The sequence below is a fragment of the Oncorhynchus mykiss genome, chromosome 21, assembly GCF_013265735.2.
Source record: "Oncorhynchus mykiss isolate Arlee chromosome 21, USDA_OmykA_1.1, whole genome shotgun sequence".
NCBI lineage: Eukaryota > Metazoa > Chordata > Actinopteri > Salmoniformes > Salmonidae > Oncorhynchus > Oncorhynchus mykiss.
In genome coordinates this window covers 41522008-41534372 of record NC_048585.1, presented here as the reverse complement: position 1 = coordinate 41534372, position 12365 = coordinate 41522008, and the positions used below count along the sequence as shown (strand labels likewise).

At 43.8% G+C, this 12365-nt stretch overlaps 2 non-coding genes across 2 annotated transcripts; both read left to right on the top strand.

The window, feature by feature from the left end:
- The first annotated feature begins 10430 nt into the window (after nt 1-10430).
- Nucleotides 10431-10504, top strand: trnan-guu. Its single transcript has one exon. It is a non-coding gene; the product is annotated as a tRNA-Asn (tRNA).
- A 694-nt stretch (nt 10505-11198) lies between these two features.
- Nucleotides 11199-11272, top strand: trnan-guu. Its single transcript has one exon. It is a non-coding gene; the product is annotated as a tRNA-Asn (tRNA).
- The last annotated feature ends 1093 nt before the right edge of the window (nt 11273-12365 follow it).

Genomic DNA, 12365 nt, shown 5'->3' with positions numbered 1-12365 from the left:
GGGGCCTACTATTTAAAATCGCCATGACTTCATAGAGAAAGGTACGCAGAGAAGCGGTGTCGAGTCTTCCGTCTGACTGATCAAGAGTGGATGTTAAGACACTTCGTATCGTGCGGATTTGCCTTTCCCAAACACCACCCATGTGACTTGAAGATGGGGTGTTCATGATAAACTCGCATCCAAGTTCCTTCAGTCGTGTTTGATCCATTTCTTTCAGGGCGTCCACAAACTCGCGTCTTGCGCCAATGAAGTTGCTGCCTTGATCACATCTGATTTGACGAACATTACCACGTATGGCAATGAATGAATGCAGGGAATTGATAAAAGCGTCGGTGGTTAAGTCGTCAAGCATTTCAATGTGAACTGCTCGGGAGCCCATGCAAGTGAGTAGGAGCCCATAACGCTTTAACTCTCTTCTTCCGTCCTTGGCATAGAAGGGTCCAAAGCAGTCCATCCCGCAGTATGTGAAGGGAGGCGCGGTCTCCATGCGTTCCTTCGGAAGATCTGCCATCCTTTGCCCTTCTGTACATCTTCTGAATTTCCTGCATTTCACACATTTGTAGATGTGAGAGGAAACTGCATTGCTGCATCCTAGGATCCATATACCATTGGATCGCAGCTCATTGATCGTCATTCCACGTCCTTGGTGTCGTACTCTTTCATGATAGTGCTTGACGAGCAGCACTGACAAGTGGCTATCTCTTGGCAGGATTGCGGGATGCTTCACATGGGAATGAAGAGTTGCATGAGCCAAGCGACCTCCCACTCTGAGGATACCTTGCTCATCCAGAAATGGACTCAATTTATGCAACTTGCTTGCTTTATATTTGGTCTTGATGTCTTTCTGGTGCCTAAGGTTGTGTATCTCATGGGAGAAGGCTGCTTCTTGAACCATCTTTATAATGGTGAGCTCTGCCTCTCTCCTTTCTTCTATGCTTGTAGCTTCACTGGACCTCAATTTTAAGCCTATGGCTTCCTTGACACGTCGTTTGAGCCTGGCAATAGCTTTTACCACTCTTGCCCAGTCTGAGAACTTATGAAGGTGATCTAGTAATGATCTTTCTTCCTTTGCTTGGGTATCATGGACCAGGGATTTCAGCTCTGGATCATTGTCTGAGAACTCTTCCCCCTTGACTTGTCCTTTGGGAAGTTCTTCATGCCAAAGAAAGTCTGGACCTGGGAACCAGTTGGAAGCCATGAGCTGTTCTGATGTGAGACCTCTGGAAGCATGATCCGCAGGATTCTCTTCAGAGGTCACATATCTCCATTGTTCGGGATCTGTGCTTTGCTTAATGCGTTGAATACGGTTAGCTACAAAGACGTGGAATCTTCTGGCTTCATTGTTGATGTAGCCAAGAACTACCTTCGAGTCTGTCCAGAAGTATTCCTGTAGACCTTGTATCTCTAGCTCCTTTTTGAGCATGTCACTTGTTCGAACAGCTACCACCGCTGCTGAAAGTTCCAGTCGTGGTATGGTCGTAACCTTGGAGAGGGCGACTCTCGACTTCCCCATAACTAGGGTGCAATGAACTTCTCCTGCGGTGCTGATTGTTCTGAGGTATGAGCACTCTCCATAACCTGAGGTACTAGCGTCGGAGAAGTGATGGAGCTCATAACTCTGCACCTCCTTGAAACTTGATGGCAAGTAGCTTCGTTGGATCCTTACTTCAGACAAGTTTTGTAGACCTTGGAGCCAGAATTCCCACTGGGAACGTAGGTCATCTGGAAGGGGGTCATCCCAGTCGATTTTGTCACGACACATCCGCTGCAAGATCTGCTTCCCCGCCAGGACAAAGGGTGCCACAAACCCAAGCGGATCATATACAGAGGCTACTGTAGACAACACTCCTCTTCTTGTGAGTTGGCGTTCCTTGACAACTACTCTAAACTGGAACTTGTCTGATGCGACACACCACAGTACACCAAGCGCTCTCTCCATGTGTGGTTCACCCATAGCCATATCCAGGTCTTTGGCACCCTTGGCACGTTCTTCCTTGGGAATTGTGGCTATAACTTCCTTGCTGTTAGAGATAAACTTGTGCAACCGAAGTTTGCCGATGCTGCAAAGCTCTCTTGCTTCTTTCACCAGCTGGGCCGCTTCAGCTTCAGACGATACGCTCGTCAACCCATCATCAACATAAAAGTTCCTTTCTATGAACTGGATAGACTTCTCGCTGAAGCTTCCTCGTCCTTCGGCAGCAAGATGTTTGAGACCATAGTTGGCGCAACCAGGAGATGAAGCTGCGCCGAACAAGTGGACCTTCATACGATACACTGAGGGTTGAGACTCTAGATCTCCGTTCTCCCACCAAAGGAACCGTAGATAATCTTGGTCTTCTGCTTTCACATGAAACTGGTGGAACATGCGCTCTACGTCACACATGATTGCAACTGGACCCTTACGAAAACGACAAAGGACGCCCAGCAATGTGTTTGTCAACTCTGGACCGGTAAGGAGATGATCATTCAAGGACGTCTCTCGAAACTTAGCTGAGCAGTCAAAGACGACTCGTATCTTCCCAGGCTTTTGTGGGTGATAAACCCCATGGTGCGGGATGTACCATGCTGGATGCTTGTTAATTTCCTCTTTAGAGACCTTCTCAGCATCTCCACAAGCTATAGTCTCTTCCATGAATGCTGTGTAGTCCTTGTAGTACTGCTTGTCTCTCCTTAGCCTCCTTTCCAGGCACTTGAGTCGGTGAACTGCACATGTTTTATTGTTCGGCAGATTGGGTCTTTCTTCCTTAAACGGCAGCGGCATCTCATAATGTCCATTGTCCTTACGTCTGAAGCCCTCTTTCATTTTCTTCAGGAACCGGATATCCTCTTGAGATATGAGGTCCTCTTCTGCAGCTCTCTCGTTGAAGTCAGATTCAAGCGTCTTGATAATGTCCAGTGTTGTGATTACCTCTCTTACACGTGTTCTACAAACATAGTGTACTTGATTTGTGAGGTTGGAAGAAGATTGAAGGCTTGGCATCACCTGTCTAACGATAACCCGATGACTCACTCCAATAGGGTCGCCATAGTCGATAGATGGATTTCCATAGCCGACTATGCTCCAGCCAAGATCTGTTCTCTGAGCAAAAGGCTGATTTCCCTTACCAGACACAATTTCTCTTGGAAGGAGAGCCTGGGGGCAGTTGTAGCCAATTAAGAGACCGACATCACAGCTCTGTTGAGGAGCAATCTCCTCTGCAATGTGTTCAAGATGAGACCATGCTCTTGCAGTCTCTGGAGTAGGAATATGATCTCTGTTTGCAGGAATAAACTCTCTCGAGTAGGTCGTTGGCAGAGGGATTTTCTTCTCCAAGTAAAGCCCTCTAACCTGCAAACCAGACAGCTTCTGGCAGGGCACAATGGTATTCCTTGAAGCCATTGTAGAGAGTTTCAGTTGGACTGGCTCCTTCCTTGTATTGAGAGCCTTTGTTGTCTCTTCAAGGATAAAAGTGGTGTCGCTCTGGGTGTCAAGAAGTGCATACACAAGAACTTCACGATCTGGCTCACTTGTGGTTGACACCCATACTGGAATGATTGTGGAGGTGTGAGTGTTGTTAATGTCCCTTACGACTGTTAGATATGGCCTCACTTGACGCTCTTGTCCCCTTATCTTGTGGGGTCTTCCTATCCCTTAACCTTTCCTTAGTACGATCTTCGTGCAGGCAGGATGGATGCCTCCTCTGACACGTGTCGCAGGTGTTCCTGTTATCGCAATCTTTTGAGCGATGCCCAGGCCTTAAACAGCCAAAGCACAATTTATTGTCTTGAACAAACTTCTGTCGCTCTGTGGTGGGCTTGTCCATGAACTTCCAGCATTTGTGGAGACTGTGACCTGACTTCTCACAGAAGACACAACTAGTAACAGTATCTTTCTCATCAGAGTTAGTTGCTAATACCCTTGCTCCAGGGCTTTGAATCCTTGGCGTCTTAGGTTTTCCATCTTCGCTTGGTTTCAAAGCATGAAGGGATGTGACAGGATTGCAAGCGATCTTTGCTTCTCTCGTGAGAAACTTCACAAACTGACTGAAGCTTGGAAAGATCTCAGTTTCTTCTAAGATGTCTATGACCTTTCTATTCCATCTTGAAGTTAGCCAATCTGGAAGTTTAGCGAGGATCTTTTGGTTTTCATTACAGTCATTAAGCACCTCCAGGCCCTTATTCTGAGACATTGCAGCCTCACAGCTGCGAAGAAAGTCTACAAGGTCTCTAAGTTCAAGACTGTCCTTGGATCCTATCTTAGGCCATGCATTGAGCTTATCTCTGAAGGACTTGGCGATGAGGAATTTGTTTCCGTACCTTTCTTCAAGAATGGTCCATGCAGCATAGTAGGCTGACTCTGTTCCTAACATAAAGTAACTTTCGATGGCTTTCTTGGCAGGCCCACCAATATATTTTCTCAAGTAATATATCTTCTCGGTTGCTGGTATGTTCTTCCTGTCTATCAGAGTCTGAAAAGAGACCTTCCAGTCAGTGAACGAGTGTGGTTCTCCATTGAATGTTACTGGTTCTGGTATGGGGAGGCGGCTTTCACTGATTGATTCCGCTAGTAACCTGAACATGGTCTTGGTGCCATCTTCTTGCTGTGTGCTTGTCACAACATGTTGTGGTGAGAGACTGTGAGATGAGCTACTTCTGTGCATGACTTCTTTCACAGATTTGCAGTTAGAGAGTAGTTCTCTCTTCTCGTCCTCTGAGTTTTCATCTTGCTCATACACTTGCATTCGCGCCTTGGCAGCATTTAGTTTCTTGAGCACTTCTAGGCGCTCTAACTCTCTACGCTTGTCTTCTAGCGTCCTTCGTCTGGCAGCATTTTCTACCTCTAACTTGACTCGCAGCCTAGCTTCTTCTAAGCTGCGTTTCACAGCCTCAGCTTCTTGCTCCGCTGTCCTCTTCTTATCTTCATCTTCGAGTCTCTGAAGCTCTTCTAGTTGGCGTTCTTGCTTAACCATTACTTCTAAAGCTGCTTGGTTAGCAGCAACTTCCGCTGCAGCCTCTTGTCTCTTGACAGATGACACGCTTGAGCGTCTGGAGTTGACCTTTGAGTTGCTTTGAGACTGGGAGGAAGCACTTGAGGGCTGATAGTTGAGACTTGACTTATGTGAGAGTTCGGACATGCACAAGGAATTGCTGTCCTTCCAGTGCAACTCTATCTGGTTACTTTGACCTTCTTCCCTGCCTTTTAAATGACACCTTACAGTCTTGATAATAGACATTGTAACTGCTTCACAAGTATCAACTCTGCGTCGCATATCGTTGTCGGGAATGTCGATTTGACGCAAATTTACATAGACAAGGTTTAGCTCTGTAGAGGTATGGCTAATCTTGTTTAAGAGGTCTTCTAGTAGGTCTTCAGAGCAACAGCCTGTCAGTGACAGAGCCTTCCACTTCTCATAGCTGACCCTGAAACGATGTTCGAGCTGTCTCCACCTTTCGTCGCGCAATTCTCTGCCCTTTTCAGTTAACCTGCGGACCCTCTCACCTTTTCGTGGCTCTTGTTGTGCTATCTCATTAGCAGCCTCTGTATCATCATTCGCTGGCCGAAGTGACTCCACACCAGTCTGGGCCTCTTCCTGCTGTTCTGTTTGTTCTGATGAAGGCTCAAAGTTTGTGAGGTGTTGCTGCAGCTGCTCAACTTGACCCACCCCATCTCTATCACCTTTAGTGAAACTACCTCTTTCTGACATTCTAAATCAAGTCAAATCAATTCTAGTTAAGGTTTGCATAAGTGAGTAGGTAATTTATACTCTAATTCACTGTAATTTAAACCTTAGTATGTGGTATAAACATGTATAATGCTTGTAACAAAGGCTTGAACAAACACCTTACCAAACAATTACACTATTAACTTACAGGTGAAAATAGAATTAATAGGTGTACGCTGACCCTTAATGTTTGTAACTATATATATATTTTTAGTAAGTATCAAATAATATTTTTCAGTAATACACATACCAGCGATACATTAAGATAGAAAGAGCAAATGCATAATACCAGAGTCTTTATGAAATAGACAACTATCTCCAGTCCTTACAAATTGTAATCTTAAAGTCTCTTATTAGCTGTTCACAAGGCTAGGACCACCTTCAAACACCTTGACTTGTACTTGCGTGTCTGACTTTCCTGTTAGTCTTGACCTTATGTTGCCTCACGATGCTTCCTTATGTGGAGATTTTCTTCTTAGTTTGCCGGTAGGTGCAAAACTCTTATCTGGCAGATGACAGGGTCTACCAGGATTTGGGAATCTTGTAGACGTTTTACAGATGGATGAGATTCTTCTTTCTCTCTTGCTCGTGAAGAGCATTGAGTTCTCACTGTAGCTCCCTTCAGTAACCACGAGCACAACCGTTCCTTGATTTTAACTGGCGGCTTTATTCTGTAGTTTTAGTCAGAATTATCACCTTCCGTGAGAACTATAAAGTAAATGAAAAATACAGTTAAGCACACTCTTACAACCTTATCTTACGAGTGACTTATTAGCTTGGTATAACTCTGAAGTGCTTACATACATAACAGTTTAACCGGCGTTATAATGGGTTCAGATTAAACACATGAATAAAGGAAAAAATACCTCATTGGCTGCTTATTACAGAAGGGAGGAAATCAAACTTCACACTTATTATTCCTGCCGTGAATTCACACTTCATCCTAACATACACTCTTCAACCTTTATGAACTACACCCGATGACATGAAAACTTAGCTAACGGGATTGCCTTCCCTCCAAAAGTGTGTTGCTACGATAAGGATCCCCGTTACAACAGTATTAGCTACGTAGTTCCGCTTGTATTATCATTTCCCCCGCACAGCGGACACGTAGACAATTCAAACGAAAGACAACGCCATAACCTGTAAGTCTAACTGTCAGTTACAATAAGGCCATTCAAAAAGCTAACAAACATTAGAAAACTACAGGTCTACTTCCTTGAAAATGTTGCTGCACTTTTGATGCACGTTAACACAACCATTGGAACAAAGTGTTGTTGTTTCGTAAACTCCATGTTCAGTTGGATGAGAGCACAAATGGCCATCGATCAAGCGTCAGGGTCGTTTGTATACACCACAAGTCTCTGTGGCGCAATTGGTTAGCGCGTTAGGCTGTTAATCTAAAGATTGGTTGTTCGAGCCCACCCAGGGACGACAATTGTCAGTTTGTTGTGCTCCATGATGTGGATGTGACATCCTGGACCTGTAATGAGATTCCTGTTATTTTGCCCCGGTCAATGCCAACACAAGCCTCTCTAGTGCAATCAGTTAGCGTGTTTGACTGTTAATCTAAAGATTGGTGCATCATCACCACCCAGGGATGACATTTTTCAGATTGTGGAGATGTGAAATGACCCTTCCTGACTTGGCTTGAGCTTCCATGAGACTTTGGCCTGCTGAGGGTCAGTATAACCACAAGTCTCTGTGGTGCAATTGGTTGGCGCGTTAGACTGTTAATTTAAAAGTTGGTGATTTGAGCCCACCCAGGAATGCTGTCTTTCTGTTTCTAGTGATGTGGAAGACCTTCCTGGCCTTACAGTAAGCTTGCTTTTGACCTGCTGTGTTTCCTGTTGTCACATGTGATTGGTGTGTTGTTGAACATGAAAGATGACAAGTTATGATACCTACTGGTAAAATGGCTGTCAATGGTCTCTGATCTTCTGTTACTCAATAGCTTGATCATTCTGTGTTCTCCAAGGAACATATAATTTATTCTTATTAATCTGGCTGGTATGACAACGTAAATGATGTCAATCTGGCATGAAAAACCTTAGCATTTATATTTATCTCGCGAGAAGGACAATGTTGGTCCAGTGTGTTTGTGTGTATATGTACGCCAATACGCCATGAAAGTGACTAGCCACTTCATCATTCTTCCAGAGTCAGTCCCCTAATTATTTTTGAATGGGCTTGGCGATTATATATTACATTTGTGAAAATGCAGTTGTTTAAAATATATATTTATCAGAATATATTTGTGATTGCGGCTGAATTTACTCCTGCCAGATGCCTTTTAATATAATGTTGCGCTGACGAACATTGCGCTACATTTTTACCCTTATAAGGCCATTCAAAAAGCTAACAAACATTAGAAAACTACAGGTCTACTTCCTTGAAAATGTTGCTGCACTTTTGATGCACGTTAACACAACCATTGGAACAAAGTGTTGTTGTTTCGTAAACTCCATGTTCAGTTGGATGAGAGCACAAATCGCCAGCGATCAAGCGTCAGGGTCAAGTACACCACAAGTCTCTGTGGCGCAATTGGTTAGCGCGTTAGACCGTTAATCTAAAGGTTGGTGGTTCGAGCCCACCCATTGACGACAGTTCTCAGTTTGTTGTGCTCCATGATGTGGATGTGACATCCCTGACCTGTAATGAGATTCCTGCTGATGGTCAACAATCAGTTAGTGTGTTTGACTGTCAATCTAAAGGTTGATGCATCATCACCACCCAGGGATGACATTTTTCAGATTGTGGAGATGTGAACTGACCCTTCCTGACTTGGCTTGAGCTTCCATGAGACTTTGTCCTGCTGAGGGTCAGTCTCTGGCCAAGTCTCTGTGGTGCAATTAGTTGGCGCGTTAGACTGTTAATTTAAAAGTTGGTGATTTGAGCCCACCCAGGGATGCTGTCTTTCTGTTTCTAGTGATATGGAAGACCTTCCTGGCCTTACAGTAAGCTTGCTTTTGACCTGCTGTGTTTCCTGTTGTCACATGTGATTGGTGTGTTGTTGAACATGAAAGATGACAAGTTACGATACCTACTGGTAAAATGGCTGTCAATGGTCTCTGATCTTCTGTTACTCAATAGCTTGATCATTCTGTGTTCTCCAAGGAACATATAATTTATTCTTATTAATCTGGCTGGTATGACAACGTAAATGATGTCAATCTGACATGAAAAACCTTAGCATTGATATTTATCTTGCGAGAAGGACAATGTTGGTCCAGTGTGTTTGTGTGTATATGTACGCCAATACGCCATGAAAGTGACTAGCCACTTCATCATTCTTCCATGATGTGGATGTTACATCCTGGACCTGTAATGAGATTCCTGTTATTTTGCCCTGCTGAGGGTCAATGCCAACACAAGGCTCTCTAGTGCAATCAGTCAGTTAGCTTGTTTGACTGTCAATCTAAAGGTTGGTGCTTCGACACCACCCAGGGATGACATTTTTCAGATTGTGGAGATGTGAACTGACCCTTCCTGACTTGGCGTGAGCTCTCATGAGACTTTGGCCTGCTGAGGGTCAGTATAACCACAAGTCTCTGTGGTGCAATTGGTTGGCGCGTTAGACTGTTAATTTAAAAGTTGGTGATTTGAGCCCACCCAGGGATGCTGTCTTTCTGTTTCTAGTGATGTGGAAAACCTTCCTGGCCTTACAGTAAGCTTGCTTTTGACCTGCTGTGTTGGCCTGCTTAGGGTCAGTATAACCACAAGTCTCTGTGGTGCAATTGGTTGGCGCGTTAGACTGTTAATTTTAAAGTTGGTGATTTGAGCCCACCCAGGGATGCTGTCTTTCTGTTTCTAGTGATGTGGAAGACCTTCCTGGCCTTACAGTAAGCTTGCTTTTGACCTGCTGTGTTGGCCTGCTTAGGGTCAGTATAACCACAAGTCTCTGTGGTGCAATTGGTTGGCGCGTTAGACTGTTAATTTAAAAGTTGGTGATTTGAGCCCACCCAGGGATGCTGTCTTTCTGTTTCTAGTGATGTGGAAGACCTTCCTGGCCTTACAGTAAGCTTGCTTTTGACCTGCTGTGTTTCCTGTTGTCACATGTGATTGGTGTGTTGTTGAACATGAAAGATGACAAGTTATGATACCTACTGGTAAAATGGCTGTCAATGGTCTCTGATCTTCTGTTACTCAATAGCTTGATCATTCTGTGTTCTCCAAGGAACATATAATTTATTCTTATTAATCTGGCTGGTATGACAACGTAAATTATGTCAATCTGGCATGAAAAACCTTAGCACTTATATTTATCTTGCGAGAAGGACAATGTTGGTCCAGTGTGTTTGTGTGTATATGTACGCCAATACGCCATGAAAGTGACTAGCCACTTCATCATTCTTCCGGAGTCAGTCCCCTAATTATTTTTGAATGGGCTTGGCGATTATATATTACATTTGTTAAAATGCAGTTGTTTAAAATATATATTTATCAGAATATATTTGTGATTGCGGCTGAAATTACTCCTGCCAGATGCCTTTTAATATAATGTTGTGCTGACGAACATTGCGCTACATTTCTGCCCTTATAAGGCCATTCAAAAAGCTAACAAACATTAGAAAACTACAGGTCTACTTCCTTGAAAATGTTGCTGCACTTTTGATGCACGTTAACACAACCATTGGAACAAAGTGTTGTTGTTCTGAAAACTCCATGTTCAGTTGGATGAGAGCACAAATGGCCAGAGATCAAGCGTCAGGGTCAAATACACCACAAGTCTCTGTGGCGCAATTGGTTAGCGTGTTAGACTGTTAATCTAAAGGTTGGTGGTTAGAGCCCACCCAGAGACGACAGTTCTCAGTTTGTTGTGCTCCATGATGTGGATGTGACATCCTGGACCTGTAATGAGATTCCTGTTATTATGCCCTGCTGATGGTCAATGCCAACACAAGCCTCTCTAGTGCAATCAGTTAGCGTGTTTGACTGTCAATCTAAAGGTTGGTGCATCATCACCACCCAGGGATGACATTTTTCAGATTGTGGAGATGCTGTGAACTGACCCTTCCTGACTTGGCTTGAGCTTCCATGAGTCTTTGGCCTGCTGAGGGTCAGTATAACCACAAGTCTCTGTGGTGCAATTGGTTGGCGCGTTAGACTGTTAATTTAAAAGTTGGTGATTTGAGCCCACCCAGGGATGCTGTCTTTCTGTTTCTAGTGATGTGGAAGACCTTCCTGGCCTTACAGTAAGCTTGCTTTTGACCTGCTGTGTTTCCTGTTGTCACATGTGATTGGTGTGTTGTTGAACATGAAAGATGACAAGTTATGATACCTACTGGTAAAATGGCTGTCAATGGTCTCTGATCTTCTGTTACTCAATAGCTTGATCATTCTGTGTTCTCCAAGGAACATATAATTTATTCTTATTAATCTGGCTGGTATGACAACGTAAATTATGTCAATCTGGCATGAAAAGTAAACTCCATGTTCAGTTGGATGAGAGCACAAATGGCCAGAGATCAAGTGTCAAGGTCGAATACACCACAAGTCTCTGTGGCGCAATTGGTTAGCGCGTTAGACTGTTAATCTAAAGGTTGGTGGTTCGAGCCCACCCAGGGACGACAGTTCTCAGTTTGTTGTGCTCCATGATGTGGATGTGACATCCTGGACCTGTAATGAGATTCCTGTTATTTTGCCCTGCTGATGGTCAATGCCAACACAAGCCTCTCTAGTGCAATCAGTTAGCGTGTTTGACTGTCAATCTAAAGGTTGGTGCATCATCACCACCCAGGGATGACATTTTTCAGATTGTGGAGATGCTGTGAACTGACCCTTCCTTACTTGGCTTGAGCTTCCATGAGTCTTTGGCCTGCTGAGGGTCAGTATAACCACAAGTCTCTGTGGTGCAATTGGTTGGCGCGTTAGACTGTTCATTTAAAAGTTGGTGATTTGAGCCCACCCAGGGATGCTGTCTTTCTGTTTCTAGTGATGTGGAAGATCTTCCTGGCCTTACAGTAAGCTTGCTTTTGACCTGCTGTGTTTCCTGTTGTCACATGTGATTGGTGTGTTGTTGAACATGACAGATGACAAGTTACGATACCTACTGGTAAAATGGCTGTCAATGGTCTCTGATCTTCTGTTACTCAATAGCTTGATCATTCTGTGTTCTCCAAGGAACATATAATTTATTCTTATTAATCTGGCTGGTATGACAACGTAAATTATGTCAATCTGGCATGAAAAACCTTAGCATTTATATTTATCTTGCGAGAAGGACAATGTTGGTCCCGTGTGTTTGTGTGTATATGTACGCCAATACGCCATGAAAGTGACTAGCCACTTCATCATTCTTCCGGAGTCAGTCCCCTAATTATTTTTGAATGGGCTTGGCGATTATATATTACATTTGTGAAAATGCAGTTGTTTAAAATATATATTTGTCAGAATATATTTGTGATTGCGGCTGAAATTACTCCTGCCAGATGCCTTTTAATATAATGTTGCGCTGACGAACATTGCACTACATTTTTGCCCTTATAAGGCCATTCAAAAAGCTAACAAACATTAGAAAACTACAGGTCTACTTCCTTGAAAATGTTGCTGCACTTTTGATGCACGTTAACACAACCATTGGAACAAAGTGTTGTTGTTTTGTAAACTCCATGTTCAGTTGGATGAGAGCACAAATGGCCAGAGATCAAGCGTCAGGGTCAA